This window comes from Gopherus flavomarginatus, chromosome 1, assembly GCF_025201925.1.
Source record: "Gopherus flavomarginatus isolate rGopFla2 chromosome 1, rGopFla2.mat.asm, whole genome shotgun sequence".
Classification (NCBI taxonomy): domain Eukaryota; kingdom Metazoa; phylum Chordata; order Testudines; family Testudinidae; genus Gopherus; species Gopherus flavomarginatus.
In genome coordinates this window covers 118125052-118143966 of record NC_066617.1, presented here as the reverse complement: position 1 = coordinate 118143966, position 18915 = coordinate 118125052, and the positions used below count along the sequence as shown (strand labels likewise).

The 18915-nt window shown below is 40.7% G+C and overlaps 1 protein-coding gene across 4 annotated transcripts in view; it reads right to left on the bottom strand.

Moving 5' to 3' along the window:
• CACNA1C (calcium voltage-gated channel subunit alpha1 C) overlaps window positions 1-18915 on the bottom strand; it is an 882295-nt gene that overhangs the window by 547164 nt on the left and 316216 nt on the right. The window lies entirely within an intron of this gene.

The following is an 18915-nucleotide window of genomic DNA, read 5'->3' as shown; positions in this document are numbered from 1 at the left end:
CTGTGGTGGATAAAATGGGCATTTGTGGACTAAGTGCTAATTCCCATGGGATTTGGCTGTCTTGTTCAGAGAAGCAGAATTGAAAATTGGGCCCAAAGCTGCTATGGAAACTTAAAATTCTCTTTCCTTGAACATCTAGGCAAATAATAGTATAGCTTCTCCCTCAAGTATTTAAAAAGAGCGTTTGGAATACAATTATCGTCACCAGTTCAGGGATGATCAGATGTGGGGTTCTCAGTCAACATCATTAATAAACAAATTAGTCATGGTTCACCCCGGAACTTTGGGAAAGTTTGGATTTGGATCTGACTGTCACAGTCCAAGCCAATATTTATTATTCACTGTACTGTTCCACAGAGGGAAAGATCTGTAAACTACAAATCAGCTCCTGAAATAAAAATGAGATTTCTTTAAGTTGGTATGTTCTAAAATTGCACTGGTCAACCACACTTTCCCTTTCTCTGGGGGATCTAAATTCTTATGGCAGCTTTCTTATTGAAGAGTCCTAAAGTCCTTTGCAAGATGCAGCAAATACATCCTGAAAGGCAACAAAGCAATGTATCCATTCTGAATGCATGGTTCTGAACTGGAAATGTAAACTTACCTCTGAAATATGGGACATACGTTTACTGTACTGATCTGAGCTCATGGAATTTCTCCAACTTTGATTCATGGTTTAAGAAAATGTAGAGCAATCACTAAAAATAACATTAATTATTATTATTATTATTTATTATTCACAGCTAGTTTTGCCAGGAGCAAAAGAAATAGTGAGGATTACAACATAACTTCCATTTTAATCCTCTGTTTTCACAAGCGCATAATGTCTCAAGAAAAAGTGCATGCAGGCTGAAATTTTCAACACTTAGTCTCTGCCCACAGGTGATTGCATTAAGAGAACTTGAGTTAAATCCAACCATTTTCAAATTACACCACAGAGAAAAATATAAACTTTTTCTGGCTTTCTTAAGGGAACATACTGAGACTAGTAACTGAAAAATGCTTTAAAATGTAATCATATGGGTCTAAATTCTTTGTGAGCAACAGCCATCGTGTACTTTTTTTTTCAAAAAAGGTTTTAAATATAAAATGATTGTTAAAGTATACAGTAGCTAAAGCAGATATTGTGAGCCTATGCCGCTCCAGTAGTACATAGTAGCCATTGGGCTGACTTAACCGCTCCCTGTGGATTCACTTTCTGTAAGGGGGTTCCTTAGGTAGTGTATACCTATGCTGGCTCTTCACCACCTCCTTCCTTGCCTCTAGCTCAGGGAGTCATGGCTAGCACTCTGCTTTACCCCAGCAATCCTTGGCTACCTGCACAATCAACTGGGCCCACAGCACCTGGGTGTAATTTACAGCTCTGAGGCTGCCTTTAAGTTACACTGTTACTCTGTTAAAGTCACACAGCTCCCAGCCCGCCTCAGAACAGGACAATATAGGGTGACTAGATGTGCCGATTTTATAGGGACAGTCCCGATATTTGGGGCTTTTTTTAATATGGGCTCCTATTACCCCTCATACCCTGTCCCGATTTTTCAGACTGGTCACCCTAGAGCAATATGAAGGTAGCTTAGAGATACATTTGCTAGCCCTCCCTATATACTGCTTCCCGTGGTACCAAGGAGCTGTGCAAGAGCCAATTTCACCTCTGCATTTCTACAGTCACGGGTGCTGGAACTAAGGGTGCTGCCACACCCCCTGCTTGAAGGGGTTTCCATCATATACAGGTTTTACAGTTTGGTTCAATGTCTCTCAGTACCCCCACTATACAAATTGTCCCAGCACACCTGGATACAGTGGTAAAACAGGAATAATGCCCATGTGTCCATACTATGACACTCAGCAGTGGCACAGCTAGATTCCTCTTGTATGTATGGAGTACTGTTGTTTACAGCCTGTGAAACTGCCAAAACTCAGCTGTGCAATTTCATAGTACTAGAGCTGCGGACCTCTATGTTTTTGATTTTTTGTAGGGTTTTTTTGTTGTTTTGCTTTTGTTTTTTTACATTTTGTTCTTTTTCCTTATAATAATTCAATGTTAATATTTCAATTCTATACACCCAGAGGTCAGGAAATGTAAAATTTAAGGTATCCATAGGAAGAATAACTTGCCTAATATACATGTATTATACTTTGGGTTACCAGTGACAAAGCTGAAGGTGTGATTTACTCTTTAGGATATGCAATGCAACCAAGTTAATGTTAAATTTGGAACTTTAACTTCTGCATTTCCTCACTTTTGTGTGTTCAATTATGCAAACTTGCAATAGGTTTTTGTATTATATACATATTTTCCACCTCTCCCTCTCCATTCCCTGCCCTTCTTTTCCAACTCCCCGGCCCATTCCCCTTCTTATTTTTCTCAAGAAGATGGAACAAATCAGTCTTTAGTTTGTTGTTCTGAACAATACTGCCACTTGCGCAACTAAGGCAGGCAGCCTTCTCTTGGCTTCTGTGAAAAGTGGCTGTTCCTCTGCTTATCACACTATTAATTTAGAGTTATGAAATACTGTAAATATGTTATTATAGGCTTTAAAATCAGACCTTCCAATGTTTTAAATAGCTGCTGGAGCCCTTTTATATTCCTAATGCCTCTTATCACATTAAGAGGTTCAGTTGTAGCTTACACCAGAACTGGGAACATTTCAATAACATTTTGGACAATTGCTGTCTGATTCTCGAAGAATCTCATATCTGTCCTTTTCCCATTGCATGCACTCTGGGAAGTGACCACAGCATTCTTTTTTTCTCTGTCTGTCTTTCTCCATGCATGCAAAAAAGAAACAGGGAGTTCCTAGGTGGGTAGGTCAAGTATCAGTGTTGTGTGCCTGCTTGTGAGTGTGACAGTGTGTGAGGGTTGACAGTGACTAGTATACACATGATAAGTAATGGTGGGATTTATGCTTTCTCCCTACTTTGATAGCTAAACATGGTAAGAATTCAGCAGTTCCATTTTGAGCTCTCTAGTCCCATTCTATTAGTAAAGTCAATTCATTCCACAGACATTAAACTGCAGGTTGCATGATTTTCAGGGTAATCGCCTGTTACCACTAACTGAAACACATCCTTAATGAGCCAGTTGGAAGATCCCTGCAGAGATTTCAGATCTCCAAATAGAAACCAGAATGAGCACAGTGCCACAAGGATCACAGCGAGTGAAACACCCTCCTTATTGTACATGCTCATTAATGTATGGTAAGTGTTAGTAAATGTAAAAAGCACATCTATCCTTCCTGATTGATAGGAGGAAGTGGTGTTCAACAATCCTCTCTTAAGACTGTTGTGGTGGCTTGGGGAACTCTTCTGCTCTGCCTTATGGATTCTGGAAAGGAGCAGAGGCTTCCTACCCACTTCTCCTATCTGGTCAGAGTGAGGTGGGAGGGTTCCTCTCACCCCTTCTGGTCAGTTATGGAGCAGAGGGGATTCTAATCTCCTCACTCCTGTATGAAGGATGTGGCAGGTTTTTCATCTCTTCCTCCCCAACATAAGTGCTTTGAGAGCTACCTGGATAATAAACACTCTATAGGGAGCTAAGAATTATTATATTATATTATAAGAATTATTATTATTACATGGTCTGGTGGGAAAAAATATGTTGGGGCTTCTTCTCTCCTGCACCCTGCATGGGGAAGGGAGAGCCAGGTAGCTTGACTACTACCAGGTCTTCAGGGGAGAGTGCAGAGTACTGATATCTCTTGGCTGAGAAGCACTCCATTGCCTTTTCCTGAGTGCAAATAGAGTAAACGGACCATTGATCATCAGCAATATTTTCTTGCTGCATTTGACCAGTAGATACCAATAGAACTGTTCCTCCAATACCAAGCCCCCAACTTGCAGAAGGCAGAGTCTTCAAGGCTCAGTCCTCTCCCCCACATTATCCAGTAGCTGGATGAAACTGTGAGACAAGCTGGTAAGAAAACAAAAGCTGAAGTGCCAGCAGCCTGTTAGTCGACATCCAGCTCTAAATCTCCTTTATATCAAATGTAAACAGCACCCTCTCTCAGCTTTCTCAATGCCTATATGAAATCATCACCTGGATGAAGAGCAGTTGGCTGCAGCTGAACAACTCAGGCAAGACTGAGGTAACGTTGTTAGAAACAGGAAGTATTTCTAAGAACTTAAGTCCACAATAACTTTTCCCACTATCAAGGGCATTTGTCCTCAGATTAAGTCAGCCTGCAAGATTTGTGGCCATTTAGTTTGCTTGGGACTCCTCAGGGATATTGGAAAGCCTAATAACCATGATGGCAAAAAAACATTTATTAATGTACGTCTGGCTAGAAGATTAAATCTGATTCTATTAGACACAGATGGGTATAGGATTCATACATTTTTGACCATTAAAAATCACATATTGTAATGAAACCACACACCCTGAAAAAACTCCCATTGGAGCAAAACTCAATAGTTTGTGTACTTAAAAACACAGGCCACCATGCATTCTTCATCCCAGTGCTCTGTTCTCTACATTATCTTCTCACTGAATACAAAGTACAGTTCAAGATCTCTGTCTAATATTCAAAGTCTTCCATGGGATTGGCTTTGTCTATTTAAGAAACTGCATCTTTCTGTGTGGTCAGATCTCCTACAACAACTACATTCTGGTGGCACCACGAAACCACTGACCAATAATCAGAAACACAGGAGACAGAACTTTCACAGTAGTTATTATTATTATTTTTTTTGTATTACTGTAGCACCTAACACTCTTAGTCATGGACTAGGACTCCACTGAGCTGTAGAAACATGTAACAAAAAAGACATTTCCTGCCCCCAAAGAGCTCACAATCTAAACAACCTACTCTATATAACTCACTCCTGCAAGAGATAAGAATGACCATGGATCTCACTAATTTCAGAACTAACTGCAAAAATCTTTTTTCTTCTTCTGAGCTTTCCCTCAGCAAATTTCTAAAAGTATAAACAAGTAGTATAAATATATACAGAAGTATAAACAAACATGAAACTAAAAAACCCTATAAATGAATCAAGCTATTTCTTCTATGATCTGAGAAGAAACAGAAATATCAGTAACAATCTCGCTCTACTTTTGAATATTTGAGAGGTATTCAGATACTAGAGTGATGGGGCCCAGATAAACACCTAGATCAGGGTTGGGCAAATTACAGTTTGTGGGCCATATCCGGCTCACCAGCCATTTTAATCTGGCCTTTGAGCTCCCACTGGGGAGCGGGGTCAGGAACTTGCCCCGCTACGGCACTCCAGCTGGGGAGCAGGGTCTGGGGCTTGCCCTGCTCCTGTGTCCAGCTGGGGAGCAGGGCTGAGGGCCGCTCTTCACGCGTGTGCCGCGGCTTCCAGAAGCAGCAGCATGTCCCCGCCCAGCCCCTACACGTAGGAGCAGTCAGGGGATTCTGCTCCGCATGCTGCCCCCATCCCAAGCACCACCCCCACAGCTCCCATTGGCTGGGAATTGCAGCCAATGGGAATTGCGGGAGTGGCAGCTGCAGATGGGGCAGCGCACCGAGCTGCCTGGCCACGCCTCCACGTAGGACCTGGAAGGGGTACAAGCCACTGCTTCCGGGAGCTGCTTGAGGTAAGTGCCACCCAGAACCTGCACTCCTGAGCCCCTTCTGCGCTCCAGCCCCCCGCCCCAGCCCTGATCCCCCTCCTGCCCTCTGAACCCCTCGATCCCATCCCGGAGCACCATCCTGCACCCCAAACCTCTCAGCCCCAGCCCCACCCCAGAACCCACACCTCTATCTGGAGCCCTCACCCCCCCACACTGCACCCCAACCATCTGTCCCAGCCCGGAGTCCCCTCTGGCACCCTGAGCTCCTCATTTCTGGCCCCACTCCAGAACCTGCATCCCCAGCCAGAGCCCTCACCCCCTCCTGCACCTCAACCCTAATTTTGTGAGCATTCATGGCCCGCCATACAATTTCCATACCCAGATGTGGCCCTTGGGCCAAAAAGTTTGCCCACCTCTAACCAAGGGAGTAGTTGTCAGATTATACTCTTAGTTATGCTGCATAACCCCACAAAGTAATCTGTCCAAGTCCCAGTGCAACAGTCCCAGAGGAACTAGAGAAATCCTTTCATCCAAGAGAAATCAGTTTACAGTAACTAGGTCGGATTAGTGGCTAGGCAGCAGTGCAGAGATTACTCTTAGAGACTTTATGGAAAGCAAAGTTGTAAACAGAGCCAATATTTGGGATTTACAGGTCTCTTGGGGCAGGAATCAGCAGGCCCTGTGTAGTGCTCTTAATCAGAGAGAATGAAAACTAGAAAAAGTGGGTCCCATCAAGATTTCCCTTCATTACGATACCTAAGGAATGTGCAATTTCATGGGCTTTTGCTGAGATCACATTCATATTCATCATATTCATTCGGGGGATTAGAGTCAGTTGTTTTAATGTTCAAATTAATTAATTAAAATGTTAAAATAAACTCTGCCAATGCCACAGCTGAGTATGGCTGGCTATGTGGCTTGAATTACTGACGTCATCCCTACCATCTCTGTGCTTTCCTTAGTGCCTAAAGATGGTTAATGGCAAAAGAGGTTCTTTTTAGGGTATTAACTTAAATCAGGAAGGAAAGGGGACTAAGAAGAAACTGAGCATGTGCAGTGTTGGCATTTCCTGATGAGAGCCACTGTGGGAAAGTGTTTTATTTATCACTGATTCATGGTTATTACATAAAGCCTCCTGCTTTCCCCAAATTGGTCTTGTGAGAGGATTTTAATAATAAACAGTGACCCCAATTGGGATAGGTTACAGTGCTATTAATACATCAGGACACAAACATTTTTCATGTAGCAGTAGATACTGTGTACGTTTCACTCTGCGAAGTACCAGCTGGGTAACAATTTTAAAGAACTGATGAAGAAAAACATCACTGTTCCGTAACTAACACAACATTCTTAAAACTCCCTTACTAATTTTCTCTGCTTTTTTTTCCTTAAAGATAAAATTTTGAACATTAAAGTAATTTTACATAAATATTTGGTGCTAGATTTCATTACAAATCTGGGTTTAGTAATGTACACAGAGACAGAACATTTCACAGGCAGCTTTTTCCAATACAAAATCATTTAAGCATCTGCCTGCTGTAAGAATAAATGTCTCTTCCAACTTGTCACAGCCTGTCAGCCCTATAATTATGTTATACAGAGTTAAAGCAACCAGTTTTCATTGTATGGATATCAATTCCAAAAACAACAATACCAAATTGCAAAGTATGCAAGTAATATGGACACAATGCAGTTCTTTAAATGTGTTTCATTTACCCCCCCCCACAGGTCAGTTTGACTCCTGGTCCATTCCACTTGGGAGCCAATTGATGTGTGCTTTGTCTCTAATACCCATTGCTTGCATTGTTACTATACTGTCACTAAGGATGTATAAATGAAATTGCCCATGTTGCAGTCCTTGCAACAAGTCAATGCATTGCAATGGAGATTTCAGTCTCCTCTGCTGTAGCAAATGCAGCGCCTCAATTCGTTTAAGCAGATTTAGCAGCATATGTTGCCTGCAGTTAGACCCCCTTAGTGCTGTGATGGTGCAAGATCTCAAACTAAGGAAAGTCATATTGGCTTATCCCTTTGGTAGGGTCACATCAGACATGTTCATGTTGTGGCCCCTGTTAATTTCCCATTATAACTAACCATGGTAGAGACCAAAACTGATTATATGCACTAAGACTTCAATAGAAGACGTAGACATAGATGTCAACTCAAGTGGCCCCTTTTAGGACCTCAACCAAGATGGCACTTTAAATAATCAGTGTGAATGTGGACAGATTCTCTGCAATGAAAGCTTATGTTCTGTGTGGCAATAAAGTATGCATTAGGTGCTTACAAGAGACACATAGGAAGACAAGACCACCAAACATCCCTGGCATGAATATCGCTGCAAACATCAAAAGCAACATCTATGGCAACGTGATACTTACAAGTGACAAAAGATTTGTGAAACTCTACCGTGAAATGTCAAGTACCATGGAATTTATCACAGTTGAACTCAATCAAACAGCAGTAGTTTCTGCTTACAAAAAAATAGGTGAAAATTTGCATGGCCAACTGACTTTGCTCTGCAAGAAAAAACATGTCTTGTCATAGGCAACTTTAACAGTCACGATACTGTCTTGGGATATCCCAACAATTGAGAAGAAGTACAGAAGTGGGCAGCTCCACAACTTCAAGAACAAATGTACCTTCCAAACCACATGATGGAAAAAGGAGTAAAATCCTGATACAGCTCTTGTCATCTCTGAAAATGTAGACAACTTCAAAAGGGAGGTCATGGCAGTGATCCCAAGATGACAGTACACATCAATGCAAGTGATAATAGAGGCTGCAGTACAACCCAGGAAAACAAAATATCTGCCAAGATTCAGCTTCATAAAGGCTAACTGGGAAGGCTTTATCTTTGAATCCACCTACAATATTTCTTTGACACATGAGCACTATGGAGAATTTAGCTCAAAAATACATCACCAGAGGTTTCAGAACAGATAAGCCAACTGTTTAAGAGATATTCAGAACTGTTTGACTGGATCTCTTTGGCGAAGAAATCACTGGTCTTGAGGCAATGCTTCTGAGACTGGAAAGGAGCAACACAACCACTGGTGAGATGTGATTGAAACAACAAACCTGTGCCATAATAGCAAAAAAGTATGGGCCACCACTTGCAAGCTGAACCTGGATGGACAACAACCAAAGCACATCACTACACTCTCTCCCAGTCAAGTCATACACCAACTCATCCTAAATACCAGTCCACAAAGCAAAGTGCAGAATGAGACAAGTCAAGCAGAAATTTTGCTCATTCCTGAGACAGCAAAGTCCACAATGAGCAGCTCAACACTGAGGAGCTGACAATAGCCATGAAAACTTTGAAATGTGGAAAGGTAGCTGGACTTGATAGTATAGTTAATTAACCATTACTACACTTCAGGAGGAGAGCACAGAAATGGCTGTTGATTTCTTTAACTTTTGGATGGAGACAATGCATATATCTACGCTGTGGAGACAGTAGGGTGACCAGACAGCAAGTTGAAAAATCGGGGTGGGTTGGAGGGTAATAGGAGCCCATATTAAAAAAAAGCCCAAAATATTGGGACTGTCCCTATAAAATTGGGACATCTGGTCACCCTAGGAGAAAGGCCAAAATGGGCTGCACTACTCAAACCATATAAAATCCCTATCTCTGAAAAAGTGTTACTGCCCAGTGTTACTTATTCTACTCAACCTACAAGCTAGATGAGCAGATGATAACGGGTAGAATAGTGTAAATAGTGGAAGGACAGTTGATAGATCACCAATCCAGTTTCTGGTCAGGACATTCATGCTGTGGCCAAGTTATAAATCTAGCTCAGTACATCAAAAATGGTTCAAAACTTGCAAAATTACAGTGGCTGTCTTTGCTGTTCTGTCAGCTGCTTACAACACTGTGAGCCATCATGCACGTTTACTCCTCCCTGCTCAAAAATTCACATTTCTTTGTCAAGATAGAGAGTCTGAAAAGTCAATGGCATACCCAGTGGAATGGTCTGCCCCAAGGTTCAGTGCTATCACCCTTGCTGTTTAATGTCTACAGAAATAACCGGTCAGAATTCCCCAACATGCAAAGACTCATTTATGTAGATGATCTTTGCATTGCCACCCCATCAAAGATTTGAGGACATTGAGCACACTTTAACTGGCTCCCAGAATGTACTGGGAAAATACTATCACACATGCTTCCTGAATGCCAGTCCTAGCAAGACACAAGTGTACACCTTCCACCTGAAACATCACTATGCCAAGCAAAAACTCCAGATATTGGGGGATGATACGATCCTTGAATACTATGAAAGTCTGGTGTGTCTTGGGGTCTCAAAGAACACAACAAGAAGCTGAAAAAGAAAGTGAAGTCCAGGAATTGTGTACTCCAGAAACTGGCCAACACAAAATAGAGAGCTGACCCCAAAACACCCCAAGCACCCAGTCTTATCCAGTGTTACTCAGCTATTACTCCCAGGATGGTCACACTCAACCCACACACATAAAATTAATACTGAATTCAATTAACTCTATAGAATCATTACAGAGAGTTCGAAACTGACTCCTCCACTGTTGCTATACTCGCTTGAGCTGAGAAGCCTTCAGTGAAAAGGAGACACAAAAACAGGTGTATGATCCAAGACCTCCACTGTATAGAAACATTCTAACACCCACAAGGAGGAAGAGCTTTGCTGCTGAAATTCCCTTACCCAAAATACCACTGTGGAAAACTACAGAGTAACAAAATGGCAGGAAATGCCAATGATCTTGGAGAACCTGGTTCCTTTAGAAACACAAACTCTAGGCACTGACCTTGAACGAAAACACTGGCATACTCTAAATTGAGCAAGAATTGGTGGCAAAAGCTGGGGACAATGTGATCAAATGGAAGCTAAGGAATGACCCCTAATCTGATTGTGGAGAGCCTAGGCAAACACTTGAACACTGCCTTATGTAGTACCCCCTGTCAATTCCCCTGTATTCCCAAGGAGCTATTTGAGATAAGTGATAACACCAGACTTGGCTGTGGTTATGGATTGATAAGATATTATGCTGATCCATTTAATGGATGATCTCCAGGGAACATCTACTTGCTGCAGGAAGAGGTTTTGGTGATTTAGGAGGTGATACTCTTCCATCTGAGTCAGTACTGAACAATTGACACTTCTGTTGGAAGTGATGTCTTTCAGATTAGATGTCAAGCTACAGTCCTGTTCATAAAAAGATCTCATAGATCTCTTTGCGTCAGTAGTGTCTCAATTCCAAACCAGCTGATTAGAGGCTGTCTAACAAAATTTCCCCTACAATTTCAACTAGAAATGGTATTATTCACTTCCTGTCCTAAACTGTTGGGTAATGCTATTGTTTGTTATTAAGGAAGAGCCATATTCCCCCATACGTGGCTATATTTCAGTGGCAAGTGAAGTAATTTCTATGTATCCTTAACCTGCTATTATGAGATTTCCTTATTTAATGATTGTAAAGTGCTTTGAGATCCTGAGGTTAAAATGCTACTGAAGAACACTTTATTTTATTTATTTATTTATTATTGGACTATCATATTCTTAACAGTCTTTTTCCCTCTCCCTTCCCCGTTTCATCACTGGGGGATGGCATGTGATCAACTCGTTGGTGCTTTAACAGAAAAGGACCTGTTGTTATTTTTAAATTGGGAGGGAAATCAATTTCTAGTTGTCTAACCCAACTCACACATTGAATGCAAAATTTCCGAATCAACGTTAAATACCCCTGCCTCATACCCCTACAGAAGAAGGTTTTAAAATATTTTCCCACATATAGATATGTACAGTGGTTGCTATTAAAAACATTTGTAGTTTGTAAGTAATTAGCATTGCTGTGGTATTACAGATACAGTATAAGTATACACCAGTTATGGGGAAAACCTGTAAACCTGCAGTAGCACTAATCACTTGCAAACAATGTATATATTTTTTTATTTGAATGCCTTGGAAAAATTATCAATTTCTAGATAAAAATATCAATTTTCATATACCCCCTCAAAAAAAACCACCCAGCATTTTTATTCCAAACATGATCCTCCCTAAAAAACACCCTCTTGCAATTGCTACACCACTATTTCACCTACTACTTACGCCCAATTCTTCAAAAAAAAAAATTCCACCATCCCCTCCCCCAAAAGATGACTATTTATGAGAGATTGGTGGTGTTAGGATGAAATCAAAACTCTATTATGACAAGGCTCAAAGTTCCAATGTACCTTTCTTCAGATGGATGGTATTATGTCATACAGCAGAGAAAGAGCAGGACCCTTCCTTCACTCAAGCCCTTACCAGACGTTATTAGACGAGAAAAGAAGATTTCCAGGCAGTTATTACACACAGGAAAATCCTCCCTCTAAAAACACTGAAATCATTTGTGTCACTATCTGTATCCAAACAAATCACTCCATTTTTACAGACACAATCTTTCATTTTTTTAGCCCAATCGTCAGACAGTTACTCATTTTTTAAAGCTGCTCCCTTGCTAAATTATTTGCTTAGGGCCTGATCCAGCTCTCACTGACATTAATGGAAAGATTCCGATTGACCTCAATCAGCCTCAGTTGGAGTGGGATGAAGCCCTTAAATCCCAAGAATTGAGGGTCCTTCGTGCCTCTGATGAGGTACTCAGTAGATTACGTGATTGTGTCCTAGCCCTCTAAGATTTCTCCTGTGTTGCAGGAGACTTTCTACGGGGTGAACTCCATTATGTAACACCGGCTTCCTGTGACAGAGTCATTCCCTTCTTGCAAGGCAGGAAACATATTAAACAATCAGAATGACGAGCTCAATTCCGTAAAATGGAAAAATCTGTAAAAACAGCAGCACAGAATTTACCGGCTCACAGGGCAAGAAAAGGATGCATTTTCTTTCTTCTTTAATGCTTTGCTTTGTTGATTCTCCTTCAGTTTGTCATAATAGAAATAATGTCCCTGGCATTGGACTCTCATGTCTCTTTGGTGTTTAATCACCCAAAAAAGCCTTTTATCGCTTCATATGCTCCTCCACCAGAGCATTATCCTTTACCTACATTTAAAAAACTGCTACTGAAGACAAAAAAAGACCAGTATGTTTCAGAGATAGGATATGATTTCATGAGCTACTATATGAATTGCTGGTCAAGTTGGAGACCAATGAGCAGTTGGAGAGGAGATAGTGTTTTACAGGAAAGAAATCTATGCCCATTATCTACAATAGCACCTTCACAGAATGGAAGAGTTTAATCAATCAGCTCAGCTGTTTGCTGTGGTAATCCAGATGCTTTCAAACTGAATCACAAGTCAAAGGAGGAGACTTTCTACAGGGTGAACTCCATTATATAACACTGGCTTCCTGTGAGAGAGTCATTCCCTTCTTGCAGGACAGGAAACATATTAAACAATCAGAATGACAAGCTCAATCCTGTCAAATGGAAAAATCTGTAAAAACAGCAGCACAGAATTTACTGACTCACAGGGCAAGAAAAGGATCATTTCAATGATCAAAGATCATTTCAACGGAAGCAACTCTTCTCTTTTATACAGCAGAGATGTGCCTGGGCGAGGAGACTTGAGTGTCTTTAAGTTGGGGAGTTTCAATATTTTTCATATAATGGACCACATGCTATTGGAAAGGTTGCCTCATGGTCACTACCCATTTGCAATCATACAGCCAACTCCCTTCCCAAAAGCAATTGCATATAATATCTTCCCTGTAGTAAATACCGCAATTACATAGAAGAAAAAGAACATCACAGAGTGACCATCATGTGGCTTTCACAGCATATGGGATCTTAGGGTTGTTTTATTTTAGGGTTGACATTGTTCCTCTTTCTTTTCTTTTAAGCAACTATGTGACACATGCATTCCATTTTCAGGGTTCAAAGATGGTGACTGAATTTTCAGTTTTTGGAAGGCAGGACCACTACAAGTTCAGGAAACTTAACTGAGTAGTGGTTGGGATGAATATTGTGTTAAGCTGGACTGAAAGCTAGCCCCTTCTTTTTGGTCAAGTGAGTCAGACATATCTGATAGAGTGGGGATTTTGGTTTTAGTTACTCAGTAGAAAATCAGCGAGTGCTGAAGCCTTGTCAGGGATAGCACTGTTGGTAGATTTTTTTTGTCTTTCTCAGTTTGTTTATTAGGTGACTGCTCTATATGTGGCCACACTTCTGGAAGCTCAGAACTAAAACATTTTAAAGAGATCACCGCCTTTTTACTGATCTCTTCTTTTGTTTTTTCTGGATGATTTCAATTGTGTTATACCAACAACATATAGGCTGGGGTCCCAGGAAGTTACATTTTAATGAGATTTGTTTGGAGATTTGTAATGTTACAGGATTAAAAGCTGTATAGCAGCACACACAAACTAGGGCAGATGAGGAATTCACATTTATTACAGGGAAGTATTGCAGTCAGATTGACAGAATATATGTAAAAGATACCATGGAAATTGAGAATTTGGCACACAGAAGTCTGAGACCATCCTTTACTGCAGGTACAGTTGTGTCCTCTGGGAACTTTGCATTTTGGTCATGTAAACTGGAAGCTGAATGTTATTCTGCTACTGAGTAAGATACTAATTAGAAAGGTGGAAGGAGTATTAGCCACAAGAGAGACAGCACAGAGGAACTATTTTTCTCAAAAAGAGTGATGGGAATTAACAAAGCAGGAGTTAGTGGCCTGATTCTAATCTTTTGCTGGACATTTGCAAGCTGTTGAATATAAGGAGAATCTGGCATGGAAAACTCAGCTGTGGGCAAATACAGATGGGAGAGGGGTGGGTATGACAGCAGTGCTGATTGTGAAAAAGATGATGTAATTCTGTAAGAAAAAATTAACAGCAGTAAATTTGGCAGAGATCACAAGGCAAGGTGGGGGAAGTCAGCTGGGCAGATGAATTTATTAAATGTTATGTTTTGAGTATAAGGATCATGCCTTGAAGAAGTGATTTGTATTATGGATTCTTTATTTTGTGAGAGGATGTTACTATCTGCTCAGAGTCTCAAGATCTGGTATAGCAGAGTGGGGTACCACCCATTTCCCTCCCTCTTGCTAAGACTGCTGTGGGGAAATGTAGATTATGACTGGAGTGTTTGATGCTGTTGGGTTTGTTTTTTTGTTTGTTTTGTTTAAAAATATGGCTCTCAGTTGGGAAGCTGTGGCCTGCACAACATAAAGACTAGAACTACATCAGAATTTCTGTCCCGCGGGAAATTTTATTTTTTCAACATTTTTTTTTTCATTCTTTTTCATGCAATGGAAAGTTCCAGAAAATTTCAAGTTGGAAATGTCAAATCTTTTTGTTTTAACATTTTCAGTCCAACCTGAACATTTCAATATTCTCCAAATTCAAACATTTCACATTGGTATGGTCCTGAGGTTCCCACAATGCACCACAAAGGCTCAACCAGAAGTGAGACCACGACGCATCAAGGGAGATGTAGTCCTGTCAAGGAGTCCAGCTAATGAAGGAAAATGGACACCTGGACTACAACTCCCAAGAACCATGACCTAACATGTGAGCATAGATTAACATCAAACTGACCTAAAATGCAATGTTTTGATTTGGTTCAGCAAACCAAAGTGTTTCCATTCAGAACAACCCAGCCTGAAATGAAATAATTCATTTAAATTTTCCCAACAAAAAATCTTTTTTTGTGTGTGTAAAATTGAAATTTTCCCACAAATGCACATTTCAAAGGAAAACTCCTGACCAGCTCTAGGATACTTAGTTGGGTTTGTTTGTGTGTTTTGTCAAGATCTGGAGCTTTAGAAAGCAGAGTGGGCCACTCCTCCTTGCCCTTCCTTCTCTTGCCCTTAAGGTTTGGGAGTTGTAGAACTTGTTGGGGGATAGAATGTGTGACTGGAATCTTCCTGGTAGGTGAGTGTTGTCTATGATGCCTGCTCTAATGTTTGATGTATTTGTGTAAGTACTGCTGCCTGGATTCTTTTCTTTGAAATCATGTATCTTCAGATGGTAGTGACTTTGATGTATAAATGTTATAAATGTTATCATGTTATAAATGCTATAAATGAAGGTAACATTTATATATTTATACATATCAGATGTTTTGAGATTTTTCAGCCTTAGTCTGTCTTTTGGATTGCTTTTGTTTCTTGTGGAAACTCTGTATTTTGTTTCATTCTTACAACCTTTTACATACTGGGACTTTATGGGTCCACCTAAGGCTCTTCCATCCTTAATATCTATGATTAGGAGTTTGTGAGCCACTCTCTTTTGTGAGATTAGAGCAGAGTTTGGTTTGCCCAGTTGCAGCCCTCCCAATTACTCTTAGTCCATTTTCATACAAACTTCCAGACCTAAGTCTAAATGTGTCTTGATTTATACTAACAGAGAGACATTTTGGCATTTCAGATTTCCATGCCAAGCATCTCAAAAACCATGATAACGAAGTAGTCAGAAAGTGTTTATTTTGAGAGACAAGAAATTATAAAACGAGGCTGCCATGATCCAACATAGCAAACAGGTGGTCTGCTTCGGATCATCAGTGGTTTCTCTTCCCTTGCAGGTTGAGGAGGAAAGCGATTAAACTATGTTTATATTTTGACCTGTTGATTTGCTTAGTGTTAATGTAAACAGTTAATTGAAAGGCTTAAAACCTTGGAGAATACAGGGTGGCTCTAATTAATTCCAGTAGGTGCCCAGCAGTGTTTACATTCCAAAGTACCTTCATGTCAAACATGTGCAACCCAGAGTACAGTTAAAATTATTAGAAGGTTTGAGGGCAGTAAAATTCCACTGGACTCCAGTGCCAACATCTGGAAGCTGCGAGGCACAGAGACAGGAATGTTTGCTGTTTGGTAAAGTATGATTTCCCTGGTTGGGAAGGAGGAAAGGGGAATTAACTCTTTTTTTTTTTTTAAATCAGCCATCACTCTTCACTAACTCTGAAGAACCAGATGGGGAAACAGCTCGATGCCAGAGAATACGATGTATGAATTTCAGTTATAAACCCAGAAAAAGAAGGCAGAGATAACTCCTTGTAGTATAGCATGAACTGGACCTAGTGTTTGGGAGGTTTTTACAATGCTCCTCATTTGAAATAACAATCTTTAGGCCCACTTTGGTTTTGGAAAGGAAATCTGTTTAATTTGGCAGAGTGGGGAGGGATTTCTCTGAGATCTCTCTAATATGTTCCCCATTCCTGACTGATTATTCTCCTACTCTTCAAAAGCATTAAGTGAGGCGAACCCTTCCATCTGAATAAAGGAAGCTGGATAACAGAAAACTGCTACAGAAGTGTTCGGTATCCCACCCCTTTCTCCTACAGAAGATAACTGTGATTCTTGTTCTGCATTCTGTGTCCCTGCCACTCTGGTAGTGGACCGTGTTGCCTTCCAGACCTGGCGTTGATTATTCCATCAATAGTGGAATATTCTGCCAAGTTCACCTTGCATTTGCCAGTGCATGAGCTGACTTTGTGCCTCCATAAACATTCCAGACCTCGCTGATCCAAGACCTGAATGTGCTGCCTCGAGGATGAGTCCCGTCTTTAGCACTACAGGAGATGCCAATGCTGTGTCCACAGTGCTCCACATTCTCACTAGTTCTGAAGCTGTGTGCACTACTTACATAAAACTTCCAATCTGGGAGCTGACTGCTCAGTGTTCCAGGCATCCTACGGGAACTGAGTGCACTGCCTTCACAGTGTTCTAAGCCACTGTGACCTGGGAGCATAAGGCCCAGATGTAAGCCATGGGCTTTCCCTGGTTCTCATAGGACTCCCATTTGTATTGAATTATTGCAGTTTAAATAATGAAACCGATGCTGGCTTTTTTGTCAACAAGCCCAGTGATATGTAGATTGTGGGTCTGTATTACTTTAAAATACCATATACTAACACTAAATCAATGTAATACAGTCACAGATATTCAAACTATAAGGGACAGGCTAATCTTAGTTACACTAGTGTAAATCAGGAGTAACTCCACTGAAAAGAAGACCAAAATCAGGCCCTCAGCATCATGTCTCCTTGGATCAAAAACCTTGGCCTCTCCCTTTCTGTGGTTCAGTCCTCAACAACTCACCTAATGAATCATGTAACTTTAAGAAAAGACAGACATATGGCAAACTGAATAAAACACACCATACTTTTCTGAGTGCTTAATAGTTTTCAGTGAGCATGGAGAGGTATGGAAGGTTCATCTAGGAAAATAGATGGATGTTTACATGAGCTTTATGCCAGTGGACTTACTCCTGATTTACACTGCTGTAAGAGAGAAAAGAATCAGGTCTGTTGTCACTAAGAAAAAAGTTTCCTTGAAGGCTTAGGGAGAGAAAGTCTGTGTATACTATAGCTACAGACACATAAGGGGACTCAGCTACACTGTGGTCATTCCTGCATAGATGGTTACCTTAACTGTATCTCCAAACCATGTTAAATTGCTGGACAGTCAAAGGCTTCAGCCTAGTTCAGTAGCGTGGTTAAGTTCTCATTTGTATTACCTAATGGAGTTGTGTTGTAACCAGGTTCCCCAACACAGCCATAGTTGTATCTTGTAGTAGAGAGAGAGAGAGAGAAATGCATTCATGCATCAAGATGACATAAAGCCTATTTAAAAAAAAAAAACAACATATCAAGCTGTGTGCTTCCTGGTTTTAGTCTTCACTTCCCTGCAATGTCATTAATATATGATGTACACTTACAAATCAGTGCAGGAACTTGACAAGCCCAATCTAAATTCAACAAGATCAAGTCACAAAGCTATTCTTCATGCAACTGCCATGAAAATACATACAAAAAAGCTCCCATAGCCTATTTTAGAAAGTGAAAGACAGAAACAAAATGGATGAAAATACCATTCCTTCACATGTGGGAATATTTACTGAATAATTTATTTATACTGAACGAATCTTATATAAGAGTCAACATGTTCAAACCACTAAAAATAGGGCTGAATAAACTTTGGTAATCAAACTCCCAGATTGTCTGTAGATTTGTATTTTTAACCCTTTAGAGACAATGGACATATGTTGTGTACGTTTTCTGGAGTTTCTGCTTGGTATATCAGTCTGCAAACTGCCAACATTTTAAAGATTAAAGCAGGATCTTTAGCTGGTGTGAACTGGCATAGCTACTTTGGCTACATTTAAACAAGCTGAGAATCTGTCCCTAACGATATGTCTGCACATTGGCTGGGAGGTGTATTCCCAGCTTGGGTAGATATACACACATCCCAGGTACATATTTGGCTGCTATCGGGGGCTGCTAAGGCCTGACTACTATTTTTAGGTGTTAGCTTGAGCACAGCCTGTACATGAGCTTGGAATTACACCTCCTAGTAGCTATGTAGATGTATCCTATGTGTCTCATCTATTTCCCACTGAAATCACTGGAAGTATTTCCACTGACTTCAAAAGGGAGTTGGCTCAGGCCTCAAAAGGAGG